This window comes from Moschus berezovskii, chromosome 9, assembly GCF_049115385.1.
Source record: "Moschus berezovskii isolate FMDL1 chromosome 9, NW_MosBer_1.0, whole genome shotgun sequence".
NCBI classification, from domain to species: Eukaryota; Metazoa; Chordata; class Mammalia; order Artiodactyla; family Moschidae; genus Moschus; species Moschus berezovskii.
The window spans coordinates 77,276,880-77,294,084 of record NC_142468.1 but is presented as its reverse complement, the minus strand read 5'-3'; the positions used below and the strand labels follow the sequence as shown (position 1 = coordinate 77,294,084).

Genomic DNA, 17,205 nt, shown 5'->3' with positions numbered 1-17,205 from the left:
CTACCTAGATAAAGAAAATGGTGTTTTCAATATAAAAGTTTAGTTCATTTAGTTAGTATTTTTGGATGATAAAAACAACTAAAGGAATCTACAGTCAAATGGGGTTTTATCTGCAATTTTATCTGGTAGAATTAACTTTGTTCTCTGAAAAGAAAGTGAGGACATATTCAAATATCTGGACAGGCATGTACTTTTCAGTACATGCATTTAAAATTTGTACATTTAAAAATTGTACAAAATTTATAAATCTTTATGTATTTCAAACAACAGAGTAATCTTGTAATTGATTAATATTAAGAAAACACTAAGAGGCCTAAGGGCGACAGAGGATGAGATGGTTGGATGGCCTCACCAATGCAATGGACATGAACTTGGGCAAACTTTGGGAGATGGTGAGGGACAAGAAAGCCTGGCATCCATGGGGTTGTGAAGAGTCTGACATGATTTGGTGACTGAACAGCTGAACAACAGCAACAACAACTTGGCGACTGAACAACAAGAGACCTAAAAATAATAGTTTCAACCTTCAGTTATCTTGTTAAATTCAGATCTCCTGCCTTGTGTATTAGAAGTCACCAGTCTTAACTTTGCTAGGAAGAGGAGATAAAGAAATTTAAAAGGCATAAAAGAACAGAGAAATTGAAAGGAGGATCATGTATGACACTTTTGAATCAAGATTTGGAATACTCCCATTGGTGGTTTTTAAGGAAGCATAAAAAGGAAGCTTGAGCATTCAAGTCTAAAGCTGTCCAGTTTTCCAATCAATGTTGAATCCAAAAGATATTTTTTTACCATTTCACTGAATAAGGTGCTTGATAGAAGATTCCCAGACTGTTATTTACTAAGCATAAATAAATCACTTTCTCTGTAATAGGTCAGAAATAAATCCAAGTTCATAGATTTAAACCAGAATCATGAGATCTGTGCTTCCTGTTTTTCTTTCCGAAAAAATGAACTATGTCTGCTTAATGTGAACAACAGTTTGGAACACTCTAGGTTTGACAGCTTCACATCTCACTTCATCTTTTCTGCCACAGTGTCCTATAAGATTTATTAGCAGTGACATTATTTTTCCTGCAGCTTTTGGTGAAAATGTAGATAAGCAGTGGGATGGTCAAAAAGTGGGAAGTTTAATAGAAAAGTCTAGAGTTGTCAATTTTTATTTTTGTCATTGATGGAATAAACTGACTCAATTAAATTCTTCATAACTCCACCCTCCAAAGTCTCCAGAATTACTTGCTGGGAATAATTAGGGTATTAGAATGGAATATCACAAGTTTATGCCATACACACACTGTTTCTTATGCTTTGGGGATTCATAAATCATTACATGAGGACAAACTTAGGGGCCAGTTTTTTCATAGTCTTCTTTCCAATACAAGAAACCGACCGGCCAGCCAACCAGTCAACTCACCAGTCCACCCACTTCAAGAACAGAAGCTTGATTAAACAGTTTCTTTCCGTATGCTCTTCACTTGGTATTCTGTCTTCTCCGGCAGTCTGAAGGACGAGTATACTACCTGGAAAGAGATTGCTTTCAGAAAGATATTCTCTAATAATCATCAAAATCATACAATAGGAAAAAATGGCACACATGATCTATGCTAACTGTTCATTTCACAAACAGGCTTCATAAAGGGTCCATGGCTTTTTATCCAATGAACAAAAATGTTCTGTGTTCACATATGGAATGTTTACACTATACTTATACAGAGGAATAATGACTAACCAGATTTATAAAGTAAAAGGCACTCTGTAGTATATCACATCAGTGATTGTAACATGAATAGTTAGTCCCTTTTTTTTTCTTACATACACTGTTGGATTTCCTGGCTCAGTTTGAAGAGATATACGGGTATGGTAGAGTTGAACATAAAAGCATGTCCTCATCATTGACTCTGATGAGGAAAACTCCCTCTCTGGGCTGTTGGCTCCCAAGCATGGCATGCCCTTCGTTTTGGCTGCCTTTTGCTGCAGCAAAAACAGAAGATGAGAAGTCCAACTCGTGAATTCTATAAGGAAATGGGTTCAGAAGAGGTACAAGACAATTCTAAGTGTGTTTTTTAGCTCTGCCTTCTTTTGTGTGACCGTAAAAATAGTGACACCTCAAGATATATGAATTAATGTAAAGACACTCATCCTTGCAACTAAGAGGGCTGGGAAAAAGGGAAATGAGAGAGCTGAAGATGAGGAAGGAATCTCAACCATATGTAAATTCTGTCCTTATTAATCAAGTAGTTGTACCCAGTCAGAACCTTTGCGGGGAAAAAAGTTGTTAGCAAAGTGACATCTGGAAATAACTGGCAAAACAGTTAGGAGAAGCCCTCCATTTAAGCCCTCCCTGATTTTAGCTATGTTTGGCTCTGCTACTGATCCTGTGGTCTCTGCTGTAAGGAGGGAGAGCAAGGTAATGATTGAGCAACCCAGATTGGTGAGTTCACTCCCACGTGGTTTCTAAAGCCATTGGAATCCTCCTGCACGTTAGCACCAAATACTTCTTGCTCTTTTCACCATATTCTCAAAGTTACTTTGGCTTCTGCCTAACTCTCAATTCCTGCTTCAGGGAATTCTTCACAGCATTGCTCTGCCATATATGATCTATTCACAGACTGAAGAGAAACCTTGCAGTGTGATATGAAAAATTCTGAATTTCTCTCATGCATTGTGTCACTAATCGCAATCATCAAGATTATTCTTAAAGCTCTAACTTTATGTGATATGGAAAGTGATCAGTGTTATAACTAATTCACTAATAAACATTCTCAGATGGAAAACTTTTATTAAGTGTCTGGGTCTGTATTTTGTGTGTATATTTTCCTAAATAAGCATCATGACTCAGTCATGTCACTTCTGGTCACGTTGGCGCAACTAATAACTGACCCTCACTAACAGAGGGGATTCAGAAAACAAATGAATATGACCAAACTACTGATAATGGCATTGTGAGTATTTGTTATTTTCTGCAACTGTCCCTAACCCAGAATAGGGGACTTTCCAGGAATTCTGACACCTCAGGCAAAAACCTCAAAAATCCTTAAGTGATACACCAGATACATTGCTCACGTTAAAAAGAAAAAAAAAAATTGTAAATAAAGTTTTAACTTAGACCAAAGTTTTAAAGAAATATTTTAATTCAGTAAGTAAAAGATGAGACCAGATGGAAGTCTTTATGTAGGTATCTGGACTTCAAACTTTTCTTGAACTACAAACAATGATGAATACTGAAGAAAGGATAGCACATTGACATTTTTTGTCTTGGTTATCAGATTGTGTTAAGATGTCAACACTTATGGAAGCAACACTGATCCAAAATAAATATTAAATGCATAAAGTTTTCAGTTATGTTACCTTTTATTCTCTCTTCCAATTTCTATCATTTGTGTCTGTAATTCCAAAAATCTGAGAAACTGAAATTCTGTGTCCAATATTAAGAATCTTTTATATTTTATTTTATAGATAAAAATACATGATTATCATACTTACTTTCATTTTAAGTATTGTCACTAACCTGCAAGCTGCTTATTGCATAAGATCCTGTCATCGCTGTATCTGAGAAAATACTGAAAGAAGAATGAGAAAGTCCAAAATTCAAAGTCAGATCATATCAAGCATTCTCAAAGTTTGACCGTCTTCAGTAGTATAGTTAGCTTATTATTTATTTAGTAAAATTGTAGGATCTTGAGGGCTTTAGACCCTACTGAAGAGGAAGTATTCCTGAGGGTTGAAGAATAAAGTCATCTCTGTGGCTGTCATTTTTTCCTCTCCACCTCTTAGGAAGCCATGAATGTGTCAGGAGTCAGCACAGTGACTGAATTCATACTCCTGAGCTTTCCCTGCTCTAGAGGCTCGAGTCCTCCTCTCTGTGCTCTTCTCTGCGTCCTACATCCTGACACTGATGGGGAATGGGGCCATTGTCTTTGCAGTGAAGCTGGATCACAGACTCCACACTCCCATGTACACTCTGTTGGCCAACTTCTCGTTCCTGGAGATGTGTTACATCAACACCACTGTTTCCAATGTGTTAAGGAACTTCCTGTCTGAGACCAAAACCATCTCTTTCACTGCCTGCTTCCTCCAGTTCTACTTCTTCTTCTCCATGGGCACCACCGAGACCTTCTTACTGCCCCTCATGGCTTTTGATCGATACTTGGCCATCTGCCGACCTCTCCACTATCCTACCATCATGAGCAGCCGTCTCTGCATGAACTTGGTGGGCCTCTGCTGGGTAACAGCCTTCCTTTGCTATCCAGTCCATATCTATTTCATCACCCAACTCCCCTTTTGTGGCCCCAATACCATTGACCATTTTGTCTGTGACCCTGGTCCCCTTCTGGCCCTGTCCTGCATCCCTGCCCATGGAATTGAGCTTTCCTGTTCTATATTGAGCTCTCTTATAATCTTTGTCACCTTCTTTTTCATTCTTGGTTTTTATACCCTGGTTCTCATACCCTGGTTCTCAGAGCAGTGTTGTGTGTCCCTTCAGCCGCTGGCAAATGTAAAGCCTTCTCCACCTGTGGTTCCCACTTGGTAGTAGTGTCATTGTTTTATGGAACCCTCATGGTCATGTACATCAGCCCAACTTCTGGAAATCCAGCTGGGATACAGAAGATTGTAACCTTGTTCTACTCCTCCTTGACTCCACTTGTAAATCCACCGATCTATAGTCTCCGGAACAAGGACACGAAGGCTGCATTGAGAAAAATTGAGAAGTGCACAAAAATTAGTCAAAGTGAGTTAGAGACCATGAGTGGATCAAGATCAGAATGATTATTTTTACTCACTTCTATTCTCCATTTAAAAATAGGTCTTTATTCATTTGTACCTAGAGATGCAGACTCAAAATGATCTATTGCTGCCTATTCAATAATAAAATTAGTACACTAAACTAAATCAGACCTTGTTGCTAAGTCAGAGTTAGTGGATGGTAATTTGAATTAAATGTCTTGGATATGTGGACAGTAGACTCTTCTAACCTGGTCTCCAGGAAGCACTTGCACTTTTATTGGTGATGACTTACCTGGTTCCTGACCTCATGCATTTTTGACCTCTATTAAGTGCATCCATTCTTACACTTGAGTTTTCTGACCTAAAGATGTCTGTTCTCTCTGCTCTACTCCTGCAGAAGAGTAGAGCATTCACACCTTTTTACCCAGAAAAGTGCAAATTAGAAAAATCGAGCCAAAATTTTTACTTAATTGACATCCAAAAGATTAATAATGGTGAGAGTTGGACTGTGAAGAAAGCTGGTCACCGAAGAATGGATGCTTTTGAACTGTGGTGCTGGAGAAGGCTCTTGAGAGTCCCTTGGACTGCAAGGAGATCTAACCAGTCCATTCTAAAGGAGACCAATCCTGGGTGTTCATTGGAAGGACTGATGCTAAAGCTGAAACTGCAATACTTTGGCCACCTCATGCGACGAGTTGACTCACTGGAAAAGACTCTGATGCTGGGAGGGATTGGCAGCGGGAGGAGACGGGGATGACAGAGAATGAGATGGCTGGATGGCATCACCGACTCGATGGACATGAGTCTGAGTGAACTCCGGGAGTTGGTGATGGACAGGGAGGCCTGGCTTGCTGTGATTCATGGGGTCGCAAAGAGTCGGACACGACTGAGTGACTGAACTGAACTGAAAGCACTATCTCCCAAATCTCTTTCATTACTACTTTGGGAGCATTTTTTTTAATATATAGATTTGGAAGCCTTTTGCCACATTTCTTAAATCAGAATCTTTAAAGTGGACCCTGGAAATCCTTATTTTAATGTTACTCAAGAAATTCTGGTACACCTAAATTATCACCAGTTCACAGACTAATCTTATAGAGTCACTATTTAAAATAAATACATGACAGGGAAATAAAATCTTATGTTGGTTGGGAAAAGTGTAAAAAGTTACGGTGCATACTACAGATGACTCAAACACTCATGCAGTAGCAGTACAAGTTTCTTTTCCTGCCTCTATTTTTAAACCCTCAATTTAAAAATAAGAAATAGAGTACATTTTCTTACCTTTTCTAACTGTGCAAGATAATTAATATACCTGGAAGTAGGCTTACATTTAAAAAAGATTAGCATATAGTGACTATATAAATTGGGTTAGTTTCACATGAAGGAAGGTGTTGAGTGCACCACCCAGAAAAGGTAAAAGCAGACAGAGAGCAAAAGACAGTGATATTTAAGATGCTGAAACAAGACAAATGAAGAGGAAATTGATGACAGGTCCAGGTAATTTGACCTGACCATTTGGTCAAAAATAATGACTTGAGTGGCTGAGAAGGCGGTGCGGCGGCCCGCAGCCGGAGTGTAGCGCAGGTATTGCCGCTGCCGCAGCTTGCGGAGCGAGCTGGAGATGTGAGACATGCGGATTTGGGATGTGAATTCACTTGAACAGCCACTTCGGGGTTATGAAAGTGATTCCTGCTGAAACTGGATTGGAGTAATTTTCATGATCTTTGTATATTTATATATATATTTTAAAATTTTGCCTTTGACTTAAAGTGCCATGAGAAAATTTGCATACTACAAGATGGTCCTAGCAACCTTCTGGATTTGGGTACTCTTGGATATGTTCCTGCTGCTTTACTTCAGTGAATGCAACAAATGTGATGAGAAAAAAAAGAGGGAGAACTTCCTGCTGGGGTTGTTTTAGAGCCAGTACAAAAGCCTCATGAAGATCCTGGAGAAATGGGGAAATCAGTCGTCATTCCTAAAGAGGATCAAGAAAAGATGAAAGAGATGTTTAAAATCAGTCAGTTCAATTTAACAGCAAGTGAGATGATTGCACTCAACAGATCTTTACCAGATGTTAGGTTGCTGCTGCTGCTGCTGCTAAGTTGCTTCAGTCGTGTCTGACTTTGTGTGACCCCCAGAGACAGCAGCCCACCAGGCTCCCCCGTCCCTGGGATTCTCCAGGCAAGAACACTGGAGTGGGTTGCCATTTCCTTCTCCAATGCATGAAAGTGAAAAGTGAAAGTGAAGTCACTCAGTCGTGTCAGACTCTTCCTGACCCCATGAACTGCAGCCCACCAGGCTCCCCTGTCCATGGGATTTTCCAGGCAAGAGTACTGGAGTGGGGTGCCATTGCCCTCTCCAGGTGTTAGGTTAGAAGGATGTAAAACAAAGGTGTATCCAGATAGCCTTCCTACAACCAGTGTGGTGATTGTTTTCCGCAAATGAGGCTTGGAGAACACTTCTGCAAACTGTTCATAGGATCGTTAATCACTTACCAAGACACATGCTAGAAGATATTGTTCTAGTAGATGATGCCAGTGAAAGAGACTTTTTGAAAAGACCTCCAGAGAGTTATGTGAAAAAAAAAATTAAAAGCACCTGTTCACGTCATTCAAATGGAGCAATGTTCTGGATTGATCAGAGCTAGGTTAAGAGGCGCTGCTGTGTCTTAAGGCAAAGTGATCATCTTTTTAGATGTGCACTGCAGGGTGGCTGGAGCCTCTCTTAGGCAGGATCAAACGTGACAGGAAGACAGTGGTCTGTCCTATCATAGATGTGATCAGTGATGATGCTTTTGAGTACATGGCAGGTTCTGACACGACCTCTGGTGGATTCAACTGGAAGCTCCACTTTCTCTGGTATCCCGTCCCCCAAAGAGAAATGGACAGAGGGAAAGGTGATCAGACTTCCTGTGAGAACATGTACGATGGCAGGAGGCCTTTCCTCTATAGACAGAGGTTAGTTTCAGGAAATTGGAACATATGGTGCTGGAATGGATATTTGGGGAGGAGAAAACCTAGAAATTTCCTTTAGGATTTGGCAGTGTGGAAGAACTTTGGCGACTGTTACTTTCTCACATGTTGGACATGTGTTTCGGAAAGCTACACCCTACATGTTTCCAGGAGGCAGAGTATCAATAAAAATAACAGACGACTTGCAGACGTGTGGATGGATGCATTCAAGAATTTCTTCTATATAATTTCTCCAGGTGATACAAAGGTAGATTATGGACCTATATCATCAAGACTTGGTCTAAGGTACAAACTCGAATGCAGACCATTCTCTTTGTACCTAGAGAATATTTATCCTGATTCTCAGATTTCACATCACTATTTCTCTTTGGGAGAGATACGGAATGTGGAAACAAATCAGAGCCTAGATAACATGGCTGAAGAGATTGAAAAAGCTGGGATTTAACTGTCATGGTATGGGAGGTAATCAGGTTTTCTCTTACACTGCCAACAAAGAAATCAGAACAGATGACCTTTGCTTGGATGTCTCCAAACTTAATGACCCAGTCACAACGCTCAAATGCCACCATCTAAAAGGCAACCAGCTGTGGGAGTATGACCCAGAGAAACTGACCCTGTGGCATATGAATAGTAACCAGTGCTTGGCCACAGACGGGGACAGCCCTGTGCCCAGCATCAGAGACTGCAATGGAAGCCAGTTCCAGCAGCGGCTTCTTTGGAATGTCACCCTTCCAGAAATATTCTGAGACCAAATGTGCAAAAAAAAGGAAAACATAAGGATTGACTGGGCTACCTCAGCATACATTTCTGCCACATTCTTAAGTAGCAAAAAAAGGAGAAGTGCTTTCTTCCTGCAGGATGTAAGGTTTCAGTTCAGTTCAGTTCAGTCGCTCAGTCATGTCCGACTCTTTGCGACCCCATGAATCACAGCACCCAGGCCTCCCTGTCCATCACCAACTCCCGGAGTTCACTCAAACTCATGTCCATCGAGTCGGTGATGCCATCCAGCCATCTCATTCTCTGTGGTCCCCTTCTCCTCCCGCTGCCAATCCCTCCCAGCATCAGAGTCTTTTCCAGTGAGTCAACTCTTCGCATGAGGTGGCCAAAGTATTGGAGCTTTAGCATCAGTCCTTCCAATGAACACCCAGGACTGATCTCCTTTAGAATGGACTGGTTGGATCTCCTTGCAGTCCAAGGGACTCTCAAGAGTCTTCTCCAGCACCACAGTTCAAAAGCATCCATTCTTCGGCGATCAACTTTCTTCACAGTCCAACTCTCACATCCATACATGACCACTGGAAAAACCATCAGTTCAGTTCAGTCGCTCAGTCGTGTCCGACTCTCCGCGACCCCATGAATCACAGCAAGCCAGGCCTCCCTGTCCATCACCAACTCCCGGAGTACACTCAAACTCATGTCCACAGAGTCGGTGATGCCATCCAGCCATCTCATTCTCCGTCGTCCCCTTCTCCTCCCGCCCCCAACCTTTCCCAGCATCAGAGTCTTTTCCAGTGAGTCAACTCGTCTCATGAGGTGGCCAAAGTATTGGAGTTTCAGCTTTAGCATCAGTCCCTCCAATGAACATCCAGGACTGATCTCCTTTAGAATGGACTGGTTGGATCTCCTTGCAGTATAAGGGACTCTCAAGAGTCTTCTCCAACACCACAGTTCAAAAGCATCGATTCTTCGGCGATCAGCTTTCTTCACAGTCCAACTCTCACATCCATACATGACCACGGGAAAAACCATTGCCTTGACTAGACGGACCTTGGTCGGCAAAGTAATGTCTCTGCTTTTTAATATACTATCAAGGTTGGTCATAACTTTCCTTCCAAGGAGCAAGCGTCTTTTAATTTCATGGCTGCAATCAGCATCTGCAGTGATTTTGGAGCCCAAAAAAACAAAGTCTGACACTGTTTCCACTGTTTTTCCATCTATTTCCCATGAAGTGATGGGACCAGATGCCATGATCTTTGTTTTCTGAATGTTGAGCTTCAAGCCAACCTTTTCACTCTCCTCTTTCACTTTCATCAAGAGGCTTTTGAGACGCCGGCCCCGGCGGCGCAGACGCGACGCGAGAGACGCCGGCCCGGGCGCAACGAGCCACGCAAAGAGGTGCGGCCGTGAGGAGCTACCCCACGCCTGAGGCCAGGGCCGGCGGCCGAGAGGAGCTACCCCACGTCCAACAGGCGGTGGCTGCGCGGGCGCAGGAGGGCCGAGAGGAGCTACTCCGCGTTCAAGGTCAGGAGGGGGGGCCTTGAGGAGATACCCCTCGTCCAAGGTAAGGTACAGCAGCTGCACTTTGCTGGAGCGGCTGTGAAGAGATTTTCCACGACCAAGGTAAGAGAAACCGAAATAAGACGGTAGGTATTGCTAGGGGGCACCAGAGGGCAGACAAACTGAAATCATAATCACAGGAAACTAGCTGATCTAATCACATGGACCACAGCCGAATGTGGTCCCCTGGAGAAGGGAATGGCAAACCACTTCAGTATACTTGCCTTGAGAACCCCGTGAACAGTAACAAAGGGCAAAATGATAGGATACTGAATGAGGAATTCCCCAGGTCGGTAGGTGCCCAGTATGCTACTGGAGCTCAGTGGAGAAATAACTATAGCAGGAATAAAGGGATGGAGCAAAAGCAAAACCAATACCCAGTTGTGGATGTGACCAATGATAGAAACAAGGTCCGGTGCTGTAAAGAGCAATATTGCATAGGAACCTGGAATGTTAGGTCCATGAATCAAGGCAAATTGGAAGTGGTCAAACAGGAGATGGCAAGAGTGAATGTCGACATTCTAGGAATCAGTGAACTAAAATGGAAAAACCATATCAGCCATTAAAACTTTAGACTGCCCTCACTTTTACTAGATGTGAACCAGCCTTCCTGTCCAAGGACATGCAGCTACATAGTAGCGAGACTGTGCACACTGATGTTTACAAGATTGAAAGAGTGGTTCATCAAGGATCATCCTAAAGAATACTCAGATTGAAACAATCTATGGACTGTGCTTTCCAGAGAGCTGCACCTTTTATGGTTTGCTTGCACATCAGTGATTCTTGCTGAATGTGCTGTCATAATGAAGAGATGTCTAAGAATTTTTTCTGATTAGAACTAGTAGACAGTATATTAAATACTAATATAAAAATAAATGAAAAAGAACTGGAACCAGATTCAGAAGCATGAAAACATTTTCACAATTTAAAAAACAAACTATACTAAATAAGATTTAAAGGAAGTTAAAACAGAATTATGAGAAGTACAATTTGTTATAATATAGTATCAAATTTCTCTGTAGATTGTATACCTCAGTGGGGAAAAATAACTGATTCCAACAACATTCATTCTGTTTTCATCTATGATAGTCATGGATTTTTTTTCCCTTGGAGTGCTGAAATTTAGCTGAAAAAAGTGGCTCTTTGAACGTAGTTTTAATTGCTTTCTACAGTTTTTTTTTTTTTTTTTTTGGTTTGTGGGCTGTTGGAATTGTAATTTTTAATTGCCTTCAAAAAATGGAGATTTAAAGTGGTGTCTGGTCTAACTGAACAAGTTAGATATCTCAGCTGTTTGTGGGTCAACTGGCTTACAGGCTTTCCTCACACACATAAATTTCTAATTAGAGTTTCAACTTCCTAACTTGATTCAACTGATTATGCTTTACACACCCAAGATTCATATTATTGTACTACAGATTTGTTTTCACAGCAATAAATCTTCTGTTCTTTGTTTATGATTTCACTCAACAAAAGGCCTGCAGAAGTGATTTATAATTTGAGTATTTGGAAATGGTATGTTTGATGGGTTTTTGGAAAACTTTTTTCACTCCATGTGCAGATGTGCTTCATTGTCAAGTGCATATTTAGATTAGGTTCTTGAATCATAATGTTGATCTGCTGCTTTTTTTTCTTTTTAACAAAATCCGACTGAAAATGTTAAAAAAAAATCACTTGGCATCTGGCATCTGGGGTTGATACATTTCATTCATTCATTTAAAGACAATTATTTACCTCCTTGTGTGCACTGGGCTTGTATCGGTGTAGAAGATCAGGTCCCTGCCTTTGTCTTTCTTGTCAGAGAGTCAGATAATAAGCAATTAAAGCTTAATATGCACACTTGGATAGGCAGAAACTTCTTTGACCTGCAAAGAGCATTTTCAAAAACCTAATAGCTAACATTATATTAATACTTAATGGTGAAATTGAAAGCTTGTCCCATAAACTCAGAAATAAAGCAAAAATGTCTGTTTTTATCACTTCTATTCAACAATATATTGGGAGTGTTAGTTCAATCACACAAAGAAATGAAATAAATGGCACCTACATTGATAGAAGTATATTGTTTTTCATTGGCTATGAAATGATAATCTATATAGAAAATTCAATGAAATCTACAAAAAAGGTTACTAGAATTAATAAGTGAGTGTAAACTATTAATGAACATAAACTTCAATGAAACAGAGTTAGGCAACCATAAAGGAAACTTTCTTGCCCTGCCACAGTAGTAGAGCCCAGCAACAAGATAAGCTCCTCTTCTATCCTGGCAAGCACTCAGCCCATGAAAAATCATGGACTCTGTTTTCTGTAGCTTTCTCCTTCCCTTGACCATGTAGGCAGCTGATGTGGATCATCATGATTGCAGACACTGAATTGCAATTCTAGGCTGATTCTGAATAAACTCCTTTTTTTTTTTTTTTCGTGGAGAAATATCTGGCAGTCTATTTGTTTCAAGTCAACAAGAATTTTGCAGGATTTTAAGATCAAAGAATCTTATACAAAAATATCTTGTATTCTATATACAGGTACTAGTGACAAACAGAATTGTTATATTAAAATGCCATTTACAGTGGCTTCACAAATATTAAAGAGATAACCTTGATAAAAGATATGAAAAAATAATAGTTATGAGAAATTAAGAATTTTGGAGTAGGAAATTGCAACCTACCTGAGTATTCTTACCTGGAAAATTCCATTGACAAAGGTAAACCTGATAAAAGATATGAAAGACCTATACAATGGAAACCAAAAACATAGCTGTGGGACATGAAAGATAAATCAATGTAAAAATATAACTTGTTCATGGGTTGGAAACCAGTATTGATGTGGAGAAAAAGGAACCTTCTTACACTGTTGGTGGGAATGTAAACTGGTACAACTACTATGGAGAACAGTATGGAGGTTCCTTAAAAAAAAAAAACTAAAAATAGTACTATTATATGATTCAGCGTCCTTGGTGGCTCAGTCAGTAAAGAATCTGCCTGCAATGCAGGAGATCGGAGTTTGATCCTTGGATTGGGAAGATCCTTTGGAGAAGGAAATGGCAGCTCACTCCAGTTTTCTTGCCTGGGAAATCCCATGGAGAGAGGAGCCTGGTAGGCTACAGTCCATGGGTTTGCAAGAGTCAGATACAACTTAGAGACTAAACCACTACCACCATCGCCATATGATTCAGCAGTCTCACTCCTGGGAATGTATCCAGAGAAAACCATAAATCAGAAAGATACATGTAACCAATGCTCTATGCAGCACTATTTACAATAACCAGGACATGGAAGTAACATAAATGTCCATCAAGAGAGGAATGGATAAAGAAGATGTGGTACATGTACACAATGGAATGTTACTCAGCCATAAATAAGAACAAAATAATGCCATTTACAGCAGCACGGATAGATGTAGAGATTATTATACTAAGTGAAGTAAGTCAGATAGAGACATATCATATGATACCACTTTTATATGGAATCTAAAAAATGATACAAATGAACTTATTTACAAAACAGTAACAGACTTACAGACTTTGAAAACTTATTGTTGTCAAAGGAGAAACATGGTGGGGGGGAAGGGATAAATTAGGAATTTTGGATTAGTGTGTACACACTACTATATATAAAATAGGTAATCTACAAGGACCTACTGTGTAGCACAGGGACCTCTACTCAATGTTCTATAATAAACTATATGGGAAGCGAATCTGAAAAAGAATGGATATATGTATATGCATAACTGAATCACTTTGCTGTATATCTGAAACTAACAGCACTGTAAATCAACTATACTCCAATATAAAATAAAAAATAAAAAAAACTGAGGTCTAGAAATTATTCACAAAATTATGTTTCAGGTGTAAAAGAGATTATCCCTCATTTAAAGTTATTATAAAATGTTGGTTATAATTCTCTGTGCTGCACAATATATCCTTGTAGCTTATTTATCTCATACACAGAAGTTTGTGCCCTGCCTCTATCTGGCCCTTCCCCTCTTCCCTCTCTCACTGACAACCACTACTGTAGTTTGTTCTATGTGTTTATGAGTCTGTTTCTGTTGTGTTCTTCATTTTTCTTTTATTTTTAGGCTTCACATATAAATGATAACGTATAGTATTTCTTTCTCTGTCTTGACTTGTTTCACTAAGCCTAATATCCTCCAGATCCATACACGATGTTGAAATGGCAAAATTTCATTTTCTTTGTGGCTCGGTGGTATTTCATTGTGCGTGTGTGCATGTGTGTGTGTATCACATCTTCTTTATTCATTCTTCTGTTGATGGGTGCTCATTTCTGCTTCCATATGTTGGTTATTGTAAATAATGCTTCTCTGATTGGGGTACATGAGTCTTTTTTTTTTTTATTTGATTTGATTTTTTTTTTACTTTACAGTATTGTATTGGTTTTGCCATACATTGACATGAATCTGCCCCGGGTGTACATGTGTTTCCCATCTTGAACTCCCCTCCCACCTCCCTCCCCATATCATCCCTCTGGGTCATCCCAGTGCACCAGCCCTGAGCATCCTGTATCATGCATCAAACCTGGACTGGCGATTCGTTTCACATTTGATGATATACATGTTTCAATGCCATTCTCCCAAATCATCCCACCCTCACCCTCTCCCACAGAGTCCAAAAGACTGTTCAATACATCTGTGTCTCTTTTGCTGTCTCGTATACAGGGTTACCATTACCAATTTCCTTCTCCCATATATACGTTAGTATACTGTATTGGTGTTTTTCTTTCTGGCTTACTTCACTCTGTATAATAGGCTCCATTTTCATCCACCTCATTAGAACTGATTCAAATGTATTCTTTTTAATGGCTGGGTAATACTCCATTGTGTATATGCACCAAAGCTTTCTTATCCATTCGTCTGCAGATGGACATCTAGGTTGCTTCCATGTCCTGGCTATTATAAACAGTGCAGCGATGAACATTGGAGTACATGTGTCTCTTTCAATTCTGGTTTCCTTGGTGTGTATGCCTAGCAGTGGGACTGCTGGGCCGTATGGCCGTTCTATTTCCAGTTTTGGAAGGAATCTCCACACTGTTCTCCATAGTGGCTGTGCTAGTTTGCATTCCCACCAACAGTGTAAGAGGGTTCCCTTTTCTCCACACCCTCTCCAGCATTTATTGCTTGTAGACTTTTGGATGGCAGCCATTCTGACTGGTGTGAAATGGTACCTCATTGTGGTTTTGATTTGCATTTCACTGATTATGAGTGATGTTGAGCATCTTTTCATGTGTTTGTTAGCCATCTGTATGTCTTCTTTGGAGAAATGTCTGTTTAGTTCTCTGGCCTATTTTTTGACTGGATCGTTTATTTTTCTGGAATTGAGCTGCAGGAGCTGCTTGTATATTTTTGAGATTAATTCTTTGTCAGTTGCTTCATTTGCTATTATTTTCTCATATTCTGAAGGCTGTCTTTTCACCTTGCTCATAGTTTCCTTTGCTGTGCAGAAGCTTTTAACTTTAATTAGGTCCCATTTGTTTATTTTTGCTTTTATTTCCAATATTCTGGGAGGTGGGTCATGGAGGATCCTGCTGTGATTTATGTTGGAGAGTGTTTTGCCTATGTTCTTCTCTAGGATTTTTATAGTTTCTGGTCTTACATTTAGATCTTTAATCCATTTTGAGTATATTTTTGTGTATGGTTTTAGGGGGTGTTCTAGTTTCATTCTTTTACAAGTGGTTGACCAGTTTTCCCAGCACCACTTGTTAAAGAGATTGTCTTTTCTCCATTTAATATTCTTGCCTCCTTTGTACGTGAATCTTTTAGAATTAGTGTTTTGCTTTCTTTAGATATAAAGGAAATTTCTGGATCAGTTTGACAGCTTCTTACAAAGTTAAGCATGCATGTCCCATTTGGTAAAGCAATTTCACCCTTAGTTTTTTACCCAAAAGAAAAGATGGATATCCCCCCAAAAGACTTGTACACAAATGTTTCTAGCAGTTTACTTCTAATGACCAATGATTGGAAACAACCCAATGTCCATCAATAGGTGAATGGATAAATTCCTCTCTGAGTTGAATCTGTTGGGACCTATTGGTTTCATGTACCTGGATGACTATATCTTTCCTAGGTTGGGAAGTTTTCAGCTATTATTTTTTTAAATAAAATTCATTTATTTATTTTAGTTTTGGTTGTGCTGAGTCTTCATTGCTGTGCACGGCCTTCTCTAGTTGTGGCAAGCGGGGGCTACTCTCTAGTGATGCCTGGGCTTCTCATTGTGATGGCCTCTCTTGTTGCTGAGCGTGGGCTTAGTTGCTCCGCGGCATTTGAAATCTTCCCTACTAGGGGCCAAACAGGTGTCCCCTGCACTGCAAGGTGAATTCTTAACCACTAGACCACCATGAAAGCCCTAGTGTGTCTAATATTTGTCTCAATTGATATCCTTTGCCCTAGGTGGCAGTGATTGGTTAATTTGATTTTTTGTGATTCTGAGGAATATCCTCTATGTGGCTGTTTCTCTGCAAGAATTCTAAGTTAGGTGAAGTGAAGGCAAACCCTCTGTTGAAATGTTTTAGGGAACCCCTAGATAGGTCAAAACAAACAGGAAACTTTTGAGAATGAGGTCCATTCTGTTTCCTCTGGAACCAGGAATCCCTTCTAGGAATATGGCCTGCTATCTTTAAAATGCTTCTGAACTGAGACGATCTGGGCAAAGGGGAAGTGCTGAAGGTAAGCTAAAATGTCACAAGGTTCTCCTACTATGTTTTGTTTGCCTTTTTTTTTTTTTGATGAGTATTCATTTGGCTGTTGCAAATTTTTGAATATCTTCCAAATTTTAATAAAGCTGATTCTGATAATTTTTTGCCTGTATTTTCAGTTTCTCTGTAGAGGAATATTTCTTTGGAGTTTCCTGCTCTATCATTTTTATTGAGAGATGAGTGGTAAAGCTAAAGAAAACCAAGAGAATTAACACAAAAATTCTCTTTCCTCCTTTGTTGCATAGGGAGATTGATTTTGGTGACAGGCTCATAGGATGCCAATAAAATGTTGATAATAGTCCATGTTTTTTTACTGTGAATAAAGAAATTCACAGATATTTCTGAATTTCATATTCTTTAAACTTATAAAATTCTTTATACATTACATAGATGTTTATGTATGCATGGCATATCATATAATTTTAAAATGGATTTGTGATAGATTTATTATCTCTAACAAGATCCTTCCTAGAAGGAAGGATTTATTATCTCTAACAAGATTCTTCCTAGAATCTTATTTT

General features: G+C 39.7%; 2 pseudogenes; both read left to right on the top strand.

The window, feature by feature from the left end:
* The first annotated feature begins 3,780 nt into the window (after positions 1 to 3,780).
* LOC129563393 (olfactory receptor 11H6-like) lies at positions 3,781 to 4,767 on the top strand (annotated as a pseudogene).
* Positions 4,768 to 6,502: 1,735 nt separating this feature from the next.
* On the top strand, positions 6,503 to 8,449 carry LOC148776518 (polypeptide N-acetylgalactosaminyltransferase 1-like; annotated as a pseudogene).
* Positions 8,450 to 17,205: the final 8,756 nt, after the last annotated feature.